At 42.7% G+C, this 10,956-nt stretch overlaps 2 long non-coding RNA genes across 2 annotated transcripts; both read right to left on the bottom strand.

The window, feature by feature from the left end:
* Nucleotides 1-1,269: 1,269 nt before the first annotated feature.
* LOC311027353 lies at nucleotides 1,270-2,331 on the bottom strand. The gene is made up of 4 exons (XR_014598592.1): nucleotides 2,272-2,331; nucleotides 2,006-2,088; nucleotides 1,781-1,799; nucleotides 1,270-1,572 (listed from the first exon to the last, which is right to left on the bottom strand). It is a non-coding gene; the product is annotated as an uncharacterized lncRNA (long non-coding RNA).
* A 5,782-nt stretch (nucleotides 2,332-8,113) lies between these two features.
* LOC311026990 lies at nucleotides 8,114-9,298 on the bottom strand. Its single transcript, XR_014598542.1, has 4 exons — nucleotides 9,094-9,298; nucleotides 8,828-8,910; nucleotides 8,626-8,644; nucleotides 8,114-8,416 (listed from the first exon to the last, which is right to left on the bottom strand). It is a non-coding gene; the product is annotated as an uncharacterized lncRNA (long non-coding RNA).
* Between the last annotated feature and the right edge of the window lie 1,658 nt (nucleotides 9,299-10,956).

Below are 10,956 nucleotides of genomic sequence, written 5' to 3' on the forward strand. Positions count from 1 at the left end.
AGGCACACCTCCCGTCTAGCCCACCGGCGCAAGTGGGAAAGAGGGAGGAGAAGAAGGCGTGAGTGGGAGACGAGGAGGAGACGAGGCGTGGACTGGGATTAATACAGCCGATTCAGATCTTCACCAATCAAATGAGCTCCTCTCCTCTCCTTTAATGCGTTAGGGGAGGTTCAGTGCAAGATCCGTCATTTGACAACCCGATGACAGAAGCAGCGCCGCCGCTCCCATCACGCGCATCACGCGCTGTGCGTGTGTATCATAATAATAACAATGCCGATATTATAAAAAACAGGAGAGAGAGAGGGAGATGTTTTGGTCCGAGAGGCTGAGTTTCAGTTACACGTGCCATCCGCCTTTGATCCGACGTCAGATGTGACGGGACAATCTATATAGATATAAATTCACGTGTTGATTTAATTAGTTGCATTAAATAGTGTTTGTTGTGATTATTTATTGCATTTAAATGTGCCTGGAACTGTGGAAACCTGCCTGTGAGGTCTCGGTGACGTGTACGCACTGCGCGCAGTCAGCCAAACTTCCACTCCGCCAGCTGTGATTCGCATTGAATGAATGGACTTTATTTATGCCTTGCACCGAAAGTAGACCAGGTTGGAGCTGGCGAGGCTTTTTGCCACGAAACTTCCGCTACGCCAAGCTGAATCTGTGACGCCTCCCCCTGCTGCGCCGCCACACCCATCTTGGCGCAGGCGATCCACCAAACTGCCAAACTGACCGTGCGCAAGGCTGCGCGGGTCGAAACTTGCATTGCGCCGGCTCCGCCACCCTGCGCTGCGCCACGAAACTAGGGCCCATAGTCTCACTGTTATTCCTGATGATGCTGAGGATACTTCCTAATACTTGGAAGGAGAGAGCCCCCCCCCCTTTATTTTTTTATATTTATCTATTTTTTTGTTACTCTGATTATTTTTAATATTTTCAACCATTTTCGATGTATTATGTTTCATTGTACCTGAATTATCTCCTTATGTTATGTGTTATGTAATTGCTTCGTTGTTTACTGTGACTACGTCTGACATGGGCTGTTGGGAGGGATAGTGGGAGGTATGTCGGGGTTTTTCTTTTCTTTTCCCACCTTAAAGCAGATGCAATGATGTATGATACAACTGTTGTACTTTTCTCTTTTTATCTGTCTGCCAAAACTCAATAAAAGAATTTGGAGGAAAAAAAGAACTGAATGACTGATGACCACTATAAATTGTTGAAAAACACAAACATTTCATTACATTTTTAATAAGACAATAGACAGAATTAGATTTTTTAGAATGCTTATTTATTCACGACACCATTCTCACCAACCACTTCAAAATTCCTCAATTTACCAAGTAAGCACATATTTATTATGAACAATTGGTTGACATTTCTTATGTTGAACAGCAAGAAGCAGGAATTTTCAGTGAAGTGGCTTCGTCAGTCGAGTCAGAACGAGTCTGGTCTCAGTGGTAACGATCTGAACGTTTGTCCAGCTGCTCTTCCTGAGCTCCATACCTGGAACCCCCCTGGTCATTACCAGACGTGGCCCCCCCCTGGTTGTTATTGCCCTCGAAGTTACCCCTGGTGGATGAAGAGAAGATTCAGCAGCAGAACATAATGTTATAAGAAGAGAAGAAGTTGAAGTAGTAGTGTTTGTACTAGTACTATGAGTTGTATCTCATTTACTTCCACAATTACATGAATGTTGCATTTAGTTGAATATTTATTGTAATGATAGTAGTTTCTTTGTTGAAAACACAATAACAATGGTAGAAACAGAAGTACTTACCCATTGTTTCCGTTGTGAGCTAAATAGAGAAGAGAACAACAAGATTAGGTTAACTCTTCATGTTTAATCACAGAAAACAGTAACAGTGTCCCAGTAACGTGTGTTTGTAGAGTAATCAGTATGAACACATGGTATAGTGGAGGGTTATAGACATTCATTGTACACACTCGTGTGTCGTAACTATGTATAAAATATGTTCTATGAATATAGATTCTGCGACTGTACCTCCATGGGAAGTGAAACCCCCTTCAACTTCAGTCATGAGGACGACCATGGACAACACAAGAAAGAGCGCGATGCACTTCATCCTGAAAAACAAGAAGCAAATATACGACAGGGGCCACAGTTAGTGACTTTTAAGAAGAAAGTTGTTAATTTTTACTCCTTTTATCATGCAGGTTTTAAGCCAGAATACATATCAACTGAACAGATGTCTAACAACTGTCCTGGTCCTACTGTCAGTAAATGAGGAATACATATTTAGTCCTTACCTTTCTTTGAGTCAAAGTATGCAGGAGGCTGGCAATGAGAACTTGAGTGAGCAATGTGATGTAAATCTCTGTGATGGTCCAGTACATCCATGTCTCTTTTTATAGCAATGGATGAACTCCTTTAGTCATTGTTTACCCAGAATTTGGCAATCCAGGAAGGTTAACCAAACGCAGTCTCATTGCATGTTGCAATGTTGTGGTAAATGTCTGATCTGTTATCTTTCCAAAGAAACTGAAAAAAACTGCCGTCTAACTTTTTTAATATGTTCTTAACAGTTTTTCAGTGTTTTTTCTTCTCCAGCTTCCGTAGTTTTCTCTTCGTTCTGAATCAGAATTGTAAAAGACTTGAATCCAAAATACAGCAAGAAGTTAAATGGACAGATGGTGTTCTAAAAACTATGATTAGGTATTGTAGTTAAAGACATTTGCTCCCATATTTACGGTGGCCCTGAAGGGCAAACGGCAACAACATTAACAAAAACACGACATTAACAAAAATACGACATTAACAAAAACACAACAAAGCGTTGTGTTGTTCTTTTTGTCCTTGTGTTTTTGTTAATGTCATTGCCGTTTACCCTTCAGGGCCAAAGTACTGATTGCTGTAACTTAAATTCATAGTCCTTCTCAGAATCATAATTTAGTCAAATCCAAACACAGGCATGATACAAATATTTTTCTCACTTTCCAAGGATATGATTATGACTTTATGGATCACTGAGGGGGCCTACCTCGCACAGGCCCAGAGGCCCAAATTTGCACAGAACAACCAGTATGTGATGAAGCTACGAGCAAGACATGGATTAAAGTCCTGGTAGACATGTCTGAGAGGAGGCGTGTGTATTGAAAACAATAGTGGACTAAGAATGGATCCTTGAGGAACACCCCAATTAAATTGAGCTACAGAGGATTTTCTACAGAAGTACAGTAGGTCATTCGCATTTAACAAGGGCTAAGACCTGATTGAAAACTGTCTCATAAAAGAACTTGACTTATATATATATATGAATATGTGTTCCAATCACTTCCACGGCCACAGGTGTATAAAAGCAAGTACCTAGGCATGCATACTGTTTCTACAAACATTTGTGAAAGAATGGGTCGCTCTCAGGAGCTCAGTGAATTCCAGTGTGGTACTGTGATTGGATGCCACCAGTGTAACAAGTCCAGTCGTGAAATGTCCTCACTCCTAAATATTCCACAGTCAACTGTCAGTGGGATCATAACAAAGTGGAAGCGATTGGGAACGACAGCAACTCAGCCAAGAAGTGGTCGGCCACGTAAAATGACGGAGTGAGGTCAGCAGATACTGAGGCACATAGTGCACAGAGGTCACCAACTTTCTGCAGAGTCAATCACTACAGACCTCCAAACTTCATGTGGCCTTCAGATTAGCTCAAGAACAGTGTAGAGAGCTTCATGGAATGGGTTTCCATGGAGATAAGCTGCATCCAAGCCATACATCAGCAAGTGCAATGCAAAGCGTTGGATGCAGTGGTGTAAAGCACGCCGCCACTGGACTCTAGAGCAGTGGAGACGTTCTCTGGAGTGACCAATCACGCTTCTTCATCTGGTAATCTGATGGATGAGTCTGGGTTTGGCGGTTGCCAGGACAACGGTACTTGTCTGACTGCATTGTGCCACCTGTAAAGTTTGGTGGAGGGGGATTATGGTGTGGGGCTGTTTTTCAGGAGCTGGGCTTGGCCCCTTAGTTCCAGTGAAAGGAACTCTGAATGCTTCAGCAGACCAAGAGATGTTGGACAATTCCATGCTCCCAACTTTGAGGACCAGTTTGGGGATGGCCCCTTCCTGTTCCAACATGACTGTGCACCAGTGCACAAAGCAAGGTCCATAAAGACATGGAGGAGAGAGTTTGGTGTAGATGAACTTGACTGGTCTGCACAGAGTCCTGACCTCAACCCGATAGAACACCTTTGGGATGAATTAGAGTGGAGACTGAGAGCCAGGCCTTCCCTCCAACATCAGTGTGATCTCACAAATACACTTCTGGAAGAATGGTCCAAACGTCCCATAAACACACTCCTAAACCTTGTGGAACGCCTTCTGGAAGAGTTGAAGCTGTTATAGCTGCAAAGGATGGAACGATGTCATATTAAACCCAATGGATTAAGAATGGTGGTCACTTAAGTTCATATGTTAGTCAAGGCAGGTGAGCGAATACTTTTGGCAATATAGTGTATCTGTGTGTGTACAAAATATCATGCAGAGATGAAAAGTAGTGTACCTTATGGTATATATAATGTATATAATGGTATATAATGATGATTGATACCTCTCATGCAGAACTTGTGTGCCAAGTCGAGCAGCTTCTACTTTCTTCCTCTTTCTCGGTTATGAAATTCAGTGGGTTTGAAGAAGATGACTCACGATGATTAAGGTGACTGACTTCTCTGTAGAGTGAATCAGGATCAAGACCAGATCATCATCATGGTGCAACATTAACTATGGAAGGTGTCCCAGGTGCAAACATGAACTCTTGTTTATTTGTGTCAACCCCGTCTGTTTGCTATATTATTCATAGTATTACCACCATATTTGAAATTTGATTTCAGACACAGAACTGATACTAATGTATTATATTATGGAAATACTCTGTATTGTTATTATTCCTCCTGCTCTTTGCACTCCACGATTTTTCACAGCTCTCCATAACTGCCCATAGGGTCTCAGCCAATCTGGTCCTCACCAATACCATTCAAATTTGGATCCAGTTCAGGAAGCAGTACGGCTTGCAAAGTGCTTCGATCCTTGCCCCAGTGTTGAATAACTATGCGTTTCTCCCTTCCTGCACCGATCCTACATTTGGCATATGGTCAGATTAGGGCCTCAAATCGCTTCATGACCTGCATGACGAGGGTGTTTTTACGTCCTTTGCATCTATGTCGGACAAATGCAACCTGCCTAATAGCCACTTTTTTTGGTACCGTCAAATGAGACATTTTATCCAAAAGCAATTCCCTCATTTTCCGAACCGTCCCCCTGAAGCTGAGATGGACCAGTTCCTGTCTCTCAACATACAACACAGAAGACTGATATCTGTCATTTATAATAAGATTGCTCTTCTGAGCCCAGTCCCCACTGTATCGCCTAAAAAACCATGGGAAAAGGATTTGGGTAGACGTTACTGAGGTCCAATCGAGGGACATTTAAAATTGGTTCACTCATCCTCGATTTGTGCCAGGCATGGCCTATTACAGTGGAAGGTGCTTCACAGAGCCCATTTCACCAATGCTAAATAGGTTAAGATACACCCTAGTCACAGTGATGCTTGTAAGCATTGTAAGCAGTCCCCAGCTGATCACACACATGGTCTGGACGTGCCCAAGACTTGCTGAGTTCTGGTCCGATATATTTCAAATCCTCAAACAGGCTCTTAACACAAATTTGGAACCAAATCCCTGACTGCTCCCTCCTTTTAAAAATCTGTCCATCACTACACAGCGTGTCGTAGCCTTTACCAACCTGCTCGCCAGACGTACCATTCTCCTTATATGGAAACATGTTTCTCCCCCGACTCACAATAGTTGGATACATGAAATGTTACAATGCCTACAGTTAGAGAAGTTAAGGTTCTCACAGAAGGGATCTTTGACAGCATTCCACAAAACTTGAGACCCACTGCTGGCTTTTAATAGTGATAGGTTGCAGTCGAATAGTCTTTTTTGCTTAAGAAGGTTCCTAACTGAAGAAGTGACCCGGAAGTAAACAAGTGGCCGCCATGATAAGAGCTGTTCGAATTCTCTAAATGCAAAGGAAAGGAGCTCCAATGCTTCCTTTCAGAGCTCCTTTAGCATAGGATGCAACGGACCTTCCTATGCGAAAGGAAAGGAGATTACGCCGACCCACAATTCTTTGCGAGAGCAACATTTAAAGTGCCGCACACCTCGGCCGTTCACGAAAACAAACGATATGTGCATTTGCATATTTAACAATGACTTTCATGCAGACATGTAGTAATTGGAATTGTGTTGATAAATGTGTGTGGACAGTGATAATAATTTAATTATAATTTTATTTATTTCAATCATGTTACAATGTTTGACAAAAATGAAACTAAAACCACAAATGAAATGTAAATACAGCAAACGGTCAAACAGGAAGGAGGAGCTGCTGGACCTGAAGCCGGTCAGTGAACCAGCTGTTTATAAAACCAACATGTGGAGAAGTGGACGATGCGCTTTTTGTAGTCCATTTTTGTAGTTTCTCCAGCGCAGACGCACGTCAATCGCCAGTGCCAATCATCAGCTGTCAATCATCAGCAGCCGCGTTATAATGACGTAGCTTAGTGAAAGTCCGGTCGGATTCTCTGAGCACCGCGGTAGACTTTTCCTAACTCCTTTTGAGTTCTCCTATCGCCTTTCCTTAACCCCGTGACGTTTTCCCCAGAGGTCAAGGAATAGGAGTTAGGACCTTATTTTTTGACTATTCGACTGCACCCATAGGGCCCTAGTTTCGTAGACCAGGCACAGTCAGCTTTCAGCGCACCTGCGCCGCGCCGACGGGGTGTGTCCGCCTGGACTTTGCAAGTTTCATGCACCGCGCAGGCTCGCGCAGGCACACCTCCCGTCTAGCCCACCGGCGCAAGTGGGAAAGAGGGAGGAGAAGAAGGCGTGAGTGGGAGACGAGGAGGAGACGAGGCGTGGACTGGGATTAATACAGCCGATTCAGATCTTCACCAATCAAATGAGCTCCTCTGCTCTCCTTTAATGCGTTAGGGGAGGTTCAGTGCAAGATCCGTCATTTGACAACCCGATGACAGAAGCAGCGCCGCCGCTCCCACCACGCGCATCACGCGCTGTGCGTGTGTATCATAATAATAACAATGCCGATATTATAAAAAACAGGAGAGAGAGAGGGAGATGTTTTGGTCCGAGAGGCTGAGTTTCAGTTACACGTGCCATCCGCCTTTGATCTGACGTCAGATGTGACGGGACAATCTATATAGATATAAATTCACGTGTTGATTTAATTAGTTGCATTAAATAGTGTTTGTTGTGATTATTTATTGCATTTAAATGTGCCTGGAACTGTGGAAACCTGCCTGTGAGGTCTCGGTGACGTGTACGCACTGCGCGCAGTCAGCCAAACTTCCACTCCGCCAGCTGTGATTCGCATTGAATGAATGGACTTTATTTATGCCTTGCACCGAAAGTAGACCAGGTTGGAGCTGGCGAGGCTTTTTGCCACGAAACTTCTGCTACGCCAAGCTGAATCTGTGACGCCTCCCCCTGCTGCGCCGCCACACCCATCTTGGCGCAGGCGATCCACCAAACTGCCAAACTGACCGTGCGCAAGGCTGCGCGGGTCGAAACTTGCATTGCGCCGGCTCCGCCACCCTGCGCTGCGCCACGAAACTAGGGCCCATAGTCTCACTGTTATTCCTGATGATGCTGAGGATACTTCCTAATACTTGGAAGGAGAGAGCCCCCCCCCCTTTATTTTTTTATATTTATCTATTTTTTTGTTAATCTAATTATTTGTAATATTTTCAACAATTTTTGATCTATTTTGTTTCATTGTACCTGAATTATCTCCTTATGTTATGTGTTATGTAATTGCTTCGTTGTTTACTGTGACTACGTCTGACATGGGCTGTTGGGAGGGATAGTGGGAGTTATGTCGGGGTTTTTCTTTTCTTTTCCCACCTTAAAGCAGATGCAATGATGTATGATACAACTGTTGTACTTTTCTCTTTTTATCTGTCTGCCAAAACTCAATAAAAGAATTTGGAGGAAAAAAAGAACTGAATGACTGATGACCACTATAAATTGTTGAAAAACACAAACATTTCATTACATTTTTAATAAGACAATAGACAGAATTAGATTTTTTAGAATGCTTATTTATTCACGACACCATTCTCACCAACCACTTCAAAATTCCTCAATTTACCAAGTAAGCACATATTTATTATGAACAATTGGTTGACATTTCTTATGTTGAACAGCAAGAAGCAGGAATTTTCAGTGAAGTGGCTTCTTCAGTCGAGTCAGAACGAGTCTGGTCTCAGTGGTAACGATCTGAACGTTTGTCATGCTGCTCTTCCTGAGCTCCATAACTGTAACCCCCCTGGTTGTTACCAGACGTGGCCCCCCCCTGGTTGTTATTGCCCTCGAAGTTACCCCTGGTGGATGAAGAGAAGATTCAGCAGCAGAACATAATGTTATAAGAAGAGAAGAAGTTGAAGTAGTAGTGTTTGTACTAGTACTATGAGTTGTATCTCATTTACTTCCACAATTACATGAATGTTGCATTGAGTTTAATATTTTTTTGTAATAATAGTAGTTTCTTCGTTGAAAACACAATAACAATGGTAGAAACAGAAGTACTTACCCATTGTTTCCGTTGTGATCTAAATAGAGAAGAGAACAACAAGATTAGGTTAACTCTTCATGTTTAATCACAGAAACATGTTTGTAGAGTAATCAGTATGAACACATGGTATAGTGGAGGGTTATAGACATTCATTGTACACACTCGTGTGTCGTAACTATGTATAAAATATGTTCTATGAATATAGATTCTGCGACTGTACCTCCATAGGAAGTGAAACCCCCTTCAACTTCAGTCATGAGGACGACCATGGACAACACAAGAAAGAGCGCGATGCACTTCATCCTGAAAAACAAGAAGCAAACATACGACAGGGGCCACAGTTAGTGACTTTTAAGAAGAAAGTTGTTAATTTTTACTCCTTTTATCATGCAGGTTTTAAGCCAGAATACATATCAACTGAACAGATGTCTAACAACTGTCCTGGTCCTACTGTCAGTAAATGAGGAATACATATTTAGTCCTTACCTTTCTTTGAGTCAAAGTATGCAGGAGGCTGGCAAAGAGAACTTGAGTGAGCAATGTGATGTAAATCTCTGTGATGGTCCAGTACATCCATGTCTCTTTTTATAGCAATGGATGAACTCCTTTAGTCATTGTTTACCCAGAATTTGGCAATCCAGGAAGGTAAACCAAACGCAGTCTCATTGCATGTTGCAATGTTGTGGTAAATGTCTGATCTGTTATCTTCCAAAGAAACTGAAAAAAACTGCCTTCTGACTTTTTTTATACGTTCTTAACAGTTTGTTAGTTCATTTTCTTCTCCAGCTTCCGTAGTTTTCTCTTCGTTCTGAATCAGAATTGTAAAAGAACGAAAAATTGTAAGACTTGAAGCCAAAATACAGCATGAGGTGAAATGGACAGGTGGTGTTCTAAAAACTATGATTAGTTTTTGTAGTTTGAGTTAGTTATTGTAGATCAACTAGCTAATTCAACCGGTTCAGGAATATAGTTAGCAGTTGCAGCAGAAGCTGAGACACACCGCTCATGGAGGCAATTCAGGTACGTTCAAGACATTTGCTCCCATATTTACGGTGGCCCTGAAGGGCAAACGGCAACAACATTAACAAAAACACGACATTAACAAAAATACGACATTAACAAAAACACAACAAAGCGTTGTGTTGTTCTTTTTGTCCTTGTTAATGTCGTTGCCGTTTACCCTTCAGGGCCAAAGTACTGATTGCTGTAACTTAAATTCATAGTCCTTCTCAGAATCATAATTTAGTCAAATCCAAACACAGGCATGATACAAATATTTTTCTCACTTTCCAAGGATATGATTATGACTTTATGGATCACTGAGGGGGCCTACCTCGCACAGGCCCAGAGGCCCAAATTTGCACAGAACAACCAGTATGTGATGAAGCTACGAGCAAGACATGGATTAAAGTCCTGATAGACATGTCTGAGAGGAGGCGTGTGTATTGAAAACAATAGTGGACTAAGAATGGATCCTTGAGGAACACCCCAATTAAATTGAGCTACAGAGGATTTCCTACAGAAGTACAGTAGGTCATTAGCATTTAACAAGGGCTAAAACCTCATAAAAGAACTTGACTGGAACATATATATATATTAAAAAAAAAATCTCCTTCTCACCCCTGGTGGGGTGGTATCTGTGTCATCCTCAAGCTCGGGTCCTCTACCAGAGGCCTGGGAGTTTGAGGGTTCTGCGCAGTATCTTGGCTGTTCCTAGGACTGCACTCTTCTGGAACTATATATATATATATGTTCCAGTCGTGAAATGTCCTCACTCCTAAATATTCCAGTCAACTGTCAGTGGGATCATAACAAAGTAGAAGCGATTGGGAACGACAGCAACTCAGCCAAGAAGTGGTCGGCCACGTAAAATGACTCTGGAGTGACCAATCATGCTTCTTCATCTGGTAATCTGATGGATGAGTCTGGGTTTGGCGGTTGCCAGGACAACGGTACTTGTCTGACTGCATTGTGCCACCTGTAAAGTTTGGTGGAGGGGGGATTATGGTGTGGGGATGTTTTTCAGGAGCTGGGCTTGGCCCCTTAGTTCCAGTGAAAGGAACTCTGAATGCTTCAGCAGACCAAGAGATGTTGGACAATTCCATGCTCCCAACTTTGTGGACCAGTTTGGGGATGGCCCCTTCCTGTTCCAACATGACTGTGCACCAGTGCACAAAGCAAGGTCCATAAAGACATGGAGGAGAGAGTTTGATGTAGATGAACTTGACTGGTCTGCACAGAGTCCTGACCTCAACCCGATAGAACACCTTTGGGATGAATTAGAGTGGAGACTGAGAGCCAGGCTGATATGGAAATTTTGTAACTCTTGATGAGAGATATCTGAACTGA

The sequence above is a fragment of the Eutrigla gurnardus genome (genome assembly GCF_963514095.1).
Source record: "Eutrigla gurnardus genome assembly, chromosome: 16".
Taxonomy (NCBI): Eukaryota; Metazoa; Chordata; class Actinopteri; order Perciformes; family Triglidae; genus Eutrigla; species Eutrigla gurnardus.